Below are 6,682 nucleotides of genomic sequence, written 5' to 3'. Positions count from 1 at the left end.
CGTATTTCCAGCTGTCTACAGGTGAGAGGTACACCCTGGACAGGTCACCAGTCCATTGCAGGGCAACAAACAGGAAAAATAACATTTCACGCACACACTCACACCTAAGGAGAATTTAGAGAAGCCAATTAACCTAAGAGTCATGTTTTTGGACTGTGGGAGGAAGCCAGAGTACCCGGAGAGAACCCACGCATGCTCAGGGAGAACATGCAAACCCAGAACCTTCTTGCTGCAAGGCAGCAGTGCTACTACTTAAAAAAATTAAAGGAACACTTTGTAATCAGAGTATAGCATCAAGTTTATTAAACTTCTGGAATATTGATTTGCTCAGGTAAGTAGCAGAGGGGGTTGTTAATCAGTTTCAGCTGCTTTTTTTGTTAATGAAATTAACAACAGGTGCATTAGAGGGGCAACAAAGAGACAACCATCAAAACAGGAAAGGTTTTACAGATGGAGGTCACTGACATTTTTCCCCTCTTCATCTTTTCTAACTCCTTTTCACCAGTTTTACATTTGGCTAGGGTCACTGTCACTACTGTTAGCATGAGGCGCTACCTGGACTGGCAGTCCAACTCCTCCAGGAAGGCACATTAATACGTGCCATTGCCAGAAGGTTTACTGTGTCTCACAGCACAATCTCAAGAGCATGGAGGAGATTCCAGGAGACAGGCAGTTGTTCCAGGAGAGCTGGACAGGGCCGTAGAAGGTCTACAACCCATCAGCAGGACCGCTATCTGCTCCTTTGTGCAAGGAGGAACAGGAGGAGCACTGCCAGAGCCCTACAAAATGACCTGAATTACTCTGACCAAACAATCAGAAACAGACTTCACGAGGGTGGCCTGAGGGCCTGACTTCCTCTAGTGGGCCCTGTGCTCACTGCCCGGCACCGTGGAGCTCGATTGGCATTTGCCACAGAACACCGGAATTGGTGCCCTGTGCTTTTCTGGAGAAGTCTGGAGAAGCCGTGGAGAACGTTATGCTGCCTGTAACATCGTGATGGTCTGGGGAGGCATATCCATGGAGGGACGCACAGACCTATGCAGGCTAGACAACGGCACCCGTCAGACCCTATGCTGGTGAAGTGGGTCCTGGGTTCCTCCTGGTGCACGACAATGTGAACCATGTGGCGAGATTATGCAGGCAGTTCCTGGAGGATGAAGGAATTGATACCATTGATTGGCCCCCAGAACACCTCTGGGATGTTATGTTTCGACCCATCCGACACCGCCAGGTTGCACCTCAAACTGCCCAGGAGCTCCGTGATGCCCTGGTGCAGATCTGGGAGGAGATACCCCAGGGAGCCTTCCGTCGTCTCATTAGGAGCATACCCCGACGTTGTCAGGCATGCATACACGCACATAGAAATTACTGAATACCATTTTGAGTTGCTGCAATGAAATTTCAGCAAAATGGACTAGCCTGTCGCATCATTTTTTCACTGTAATTTTTGGGGTGTCTTTGAATTCAGCGCTTTGTAGGTTGATAATTTTCATTCCTATCAAATGATGTGGCATCCTTTTGTTCCTAACACATCACCCAGTCCATATCGATATAAACAAACAGCATGTTTTTTTCCCCCCACATTGAGATCTGATGTGTTCTTTTAGTTTTTTTTAGCAGGTTGGCTGGGATTGGCTGAAAGCGTATTATGGAATGCGCGTACTACCTAGCAAGTCGCCCAATCAGCTCGAGGTATTGTACTAAACGTCCCTCCTTTTCACTGACAGATTGAACGCCAGCCATCCCAAATTGATAACGTAGAACCCAACTCAGGTCTACATATATCAATCTGGCTGCTGCCAGGCTACTCAAATGCTGCAAAAGCCTGTTAATTATCTTTTCATTCAGGTCAGGTGTGTGGAGGCAGGGAAACATCTAAAACATGAAGGAAAGTGTGCCTTGAGGAGCATCCATGTGTTACTATGACGTAATTAAAGTGGATTGTTTTTTAACTTTTTTAGAATGACGTAATGAAATAAAGAAGAAATATCTGCAACACATTCCATCTATTCTGAATGAGCTTCAGATATGTTGCAAAGAAAATAGGTAGGCTACAATGTATCTACTGATGCCACACTTTTCAGATTTTAATTAAAAAGTAATAAATAAATAAAAAATAATAATTTCCCATCATATATAGGTGCCATTTTATGGTTATCTACTTTAAGGGGTATATACAGTTTTGCAAACCGCTGTTTATATCATAGGGACATTTTTTAACCAGTGAACAGGGACACAAGTACAAAAGGATAAGAAAAAGTACATTAAAGCTCTTCAGTTCAAGACCCAACAGGGGTGCATTTAGAGATGGAACATTTTTTTGTCCTGTCAAAGGAGACGGAGCGGTAGCCATATTACAGCAGACAGGGTTCTGTATTTGTGTGTTTGAAATGTTATCCCATTCAGCTGAAGAATAAGAAAGAAAGCTCAGCCAAGATGATCCCATTTTAGGCTTTTACAATCCCCTCTCTTCATCTCTCCAGGGGCTTTGGTGAATCATCTTAGCCCACGATGATTCATTGGTTTAGAAACTGAAATCTTTTTTTGAGCAATTAAGTGCAGTTCTTTTTTCTCTCCCATCTTCCATTTTGACACACGAGAGACAAAGCTGGTGTACATCTGAGAGGAATTAATCAACAGCACACTGAAGGAGAACAACATAAAATGCTAAAATGGGGCTTACTGTAGCTTATGAGTGATTATCGGGATCTTGAGTTAGCCGTGAATATTGCAATTTAAACAACTGAGGGATCCAACATATAATCAATAGACGTAAGCAGGAGTCTGTGAGACGACACTTAATGCTTCTGTAGTAGCTACAGTAGTAGCAATAAGTTTATAAAAACCTATCTACACATTGTTTCAATTCAGTTTTTGGCAGAAAACAACAATTCTGGTCATAGTTACGCCAGACACATAACCCGCCATGTGACTGTTGCAGAAAATTTGCCAATCTTAAACTATGATATTGGATGTTTTGAAGCTCAATATACCCCCAAAACCCTCCAGGGTGATAACAAGGCCTCCAAATAACAGAAAAAAAATCCAGTGGAATCTGATTGCATCTCTGGAAAGCAGCCGTAGGGCATTGACATCCCTCTACCAGAGACTCCTGGAACCAGCCAGATATTGAACATTTTTGTTGCGACCAGACTAAACTTTTAACTTTTTTCCCCCCTTAAACTGGGACAAATACATTTTGTGCCAGAATTTTAGTGGATAAGTGTTATAGTTATTTTGGTTGTGATAAATGTGGCTGTGAGACGGTGACCATTTGCAAGCAGGAGTGGTATGGCTCGAGGGCAGTGGCGTCAGAAGCACTTCTAAATGGGCCCATTTTCCACAGGAGAAGAGGCTAAAGTGCAATTTACAAGCCACATGCGGCTGTAAAATTATTATTTTCTTCACACTGTTGTCAACCTTATCAGCCTGAATAAAAATGTAAGCAATAATAAAGTTTTTTTATCATCTAATACAGAAACTAATATGCAAAAAGCAGCCTGAAGCATGTTATTTAAAAATCTAAAAATCAGAGGCATAGGCTACTTTAAATATGTTAGCATTACAAGTCTTTTATAAATTAAGAGTGACTGGCAAAGTCTCTTTAGTGCAATTCAAAATATTTTTATCCTAATTGACAACAGACTACAAACTTTTATGACCATAGAGCATTAACCAAAATGATTTCAATAACGTTTTATCAGACTTATGAGAGTTTATTTTGTTTTTTGTGAAACCTGATGTTGTGTTTCTGTTTCTTTGTAGCCCAAACTGGAGCGTATACATTAGAAACTAATCCTAAATTGGAAACAATGTTGCATATCTACGTGCATAATATGCGGGATAAACGGCCATATTACGAATACGCTGTAAATAATTTTACTGCACAGCAAAGCGGCATGCACACACGCATGCAGCATGTCCAATGTATTTACTGCTTTACTATGTGTGTGAATTTAGTTTCTAAACATTTAAATCAAGCCTTAATAATTAGACACCTAATTTTTTTTTTAATATGGGTGTCATGATCTGGCCTGTTTGCTCCCCCTTAATTGGTTATTTCTCTCACCTGTTGTTTTCCCTCCCTGCCTCAATTATAATTTATTCCTCTCACCTGTTTCCTTTGGTTTATATTCAGTTCAGCCTGAGCATTCAGTGCCAGATCATTATTTGTTTTCTGTCAGTCTGTCTGTTCAGTTTTTTTTTTTCATGGTTCGTGTCCTGGATCCTAGCTGCCAGTGGAAAGAGGTTTTTGTGTTTGTCTCGTCTCCTGATCGTCCACTGTTCCTCCCCTGCGGAGTCCTCTGGGTTTTTGGCTCAATATGTTGGGAGGTTCAGTTTTTATCTCAGTAAGCCTGGCTTCAGGGAGCAGACCAGTTTAAAGGTCCTGCATCAAGTTCTGGTTCCACGTCCTGTCATGGCTACCCTCTTCCACTGAGCCTGCTCTTCTGCACCTGATCCTGTCTGCTCCTGTGCGTGACCACCTGGTCATGTTCTGGTCCCAGTCAGACTCTGAACCCTCCTGGGAGCCTGTGGTTGCCTGGAAGTCTGATCCTGCCACCTGTTCTGTTCCTGCCTGATCTGGATCCTGTTCCTGTCTGCTCTGGATCCCTGACCAGGATCGGCTTCCAGCATGTCCTCTGGAACTGCAGCACCTGGGGACATTCTTGGTCTGGACTGTTAGACCAGTTAAGTGGCCAACTCAGATAATCATCTTCTGTCAGATGATCGTGGTCACTTACCTGTGTTTCTCCTGCAGAGTGTCTGAGATTGGGCGGTGCCCCACTCCCCATCCTGCAGTGTCCGCGAGCCACAGCTCCGCTTTTGTTTTTGTTTTATTATTTAATAAACGTTTTGAACTTTCCTACTGACTGTCTCTCCTTGAATACTGGGTCCTTCTGTCCTCGGTTCATGACAATGGGACAGATTTTTTTTAAAGAACAGTTGGCAAACCTACATAGCTACATTAATAAGAGATTTTATGAAACATTTTATTCTCATTTATCTTTATTAGTAGTTTAATCCAGGATATTTCCAGTGACACCTTTTGCCAGAGACAAAAGATCCATAATGGAGACTCTCTTTGGAAAATGGAGAGGTCTGATCACCCTAACAGTAGTTTTGAAGCAAATTTAAGTAGATTTCTCCAAAATGTTTGTTTAGTTCAGCATCTTTTAACATGATCTAGGGCCCATTTATGAAAAGGCTATATGAAAAAGTTAGGCATAATGAGGTCATGGAGGGACTTATGTTACATTGGTTAAATTTACCTGTACATCAGGCATCCACGTTAGGCATAAATATATAGAGTATATATGTATATATATATTGTAAGAAGTGTTTTTAAGGACTTAAAGGAGAAAAGTGTGACTGTTAAATGCATGTCAATAGAAAAAACAATAAAGTGCCATTTGCCATGGTGTTCGCTGACGTAGGCACCTTGAATCATAGATTTAAAGTCCATTCTGCTCTCTTGACTGAAGCTGACTGGGTGTCCGCAGGGATTCAACCGACCTCCACAGCACAGCCAAAGGTCACACAGTAGAGGTATGGCTTTCTAATGCAATGCCCTTTTGTATCGTCTGAACTGCCTGCATTGTATTCCCCTCACATAGGCTTCTTGCTGGGAGAGAGGCTTTGAGAAGCGGGATAAGGAGAAAAGCATTGACAGCAGTTCTAAAGGGCAATCATACAGATAATGCAGTCCAATGGCCCTCTTTATTGGGATTAAGGCACCAGCACCTCTGATATTGGATAAACAAAACAACAGGCATTTTCTGTGATGGCCAAAGGACTCAGGGAAAGATGAAACAAGACATGTTAAAGAAAATAATGCTATGTTCTTGGCAAAGTCTCTGGGATGAGCTTTACCTTTTCCTATTGTGGATATGTGTTTTTAATGGGATACCAACATTATGTTGATAAAATAAAGGAATACATACAAATTGTATTAGATCATTGTTGAGAGCAGTCTCCAGAATACTGATAGAAACCTCCATGTAAAAAATAAAATGTTCCATCCCTAACCACAGAACCCTTTCTTCCCATATATCAGTCTTTTTATAATACTCTTTTCAAAAGATAATTTCTTATAGTATGCCGTCGTTTGCAGGATGCATTTTACTGTCACTTGTCAAAGTTGCTGTCAGTGTGCTAAAATGCACTAATAAAGAAAATCTTGCTTTTAATGAGCTACAACTCCATGAGGTCAATTTTTAGAACTCCATAAGCCAGGGACCATAGATGGTTAGATGCATATTAGGGGTGGAACGGTGCACAAAATCCACGGTTCGGTTCGATTCACGGTTTCGTGGTCACGGTTTTTGGTTCGGTTCGATTCGGTATATGTTAATTGTTACACCGAAATCCCATAAAAAATGTGTGAAATTAATGAAAAAATCCCCCTAAAAATAACGGATTGTAATTATTTTAGATGATCCGCAGAAACCCTGGATCATTTCCGTATGTTTTGCTGCTTTGAATTTAATCATCTAGCGCATGCCCTCTATGTTCTCCAAGGAACTCAGAGGGGAGCGGACGGGAGCCACAGTGGAGGCTGTAGGCTTTGCTTTGTGCAGGCGGTCTGGAGCGCAGCGGGGCGGAGCGGGGGTTGCTGACGGAGTATGAGGGATTTCGGGGTTAGCATGACATGTTGGTCATGTTGCTGTTAGCATAAACAAAA

The sequence above is a fragment of the Cyprinodon variegatus genome, unplaced genomic scaffold, assembly GCF_000732505.1.
Source record: "Cyprinodon variegatus isolate N-32 unplaced genomic scaffold, C_variegatus-1.0 Scaffold375, whole genome shotgun sequence".
NCBI lineage: Eukaryota > Metazoa > Chordata > Actinopteri > Cyprinodontiformes > Cyprinodontidae > Cyprinodon > Cyprinodon variegatus.
Note: the sequence above shows the minus strand (reverse complement) of the source record.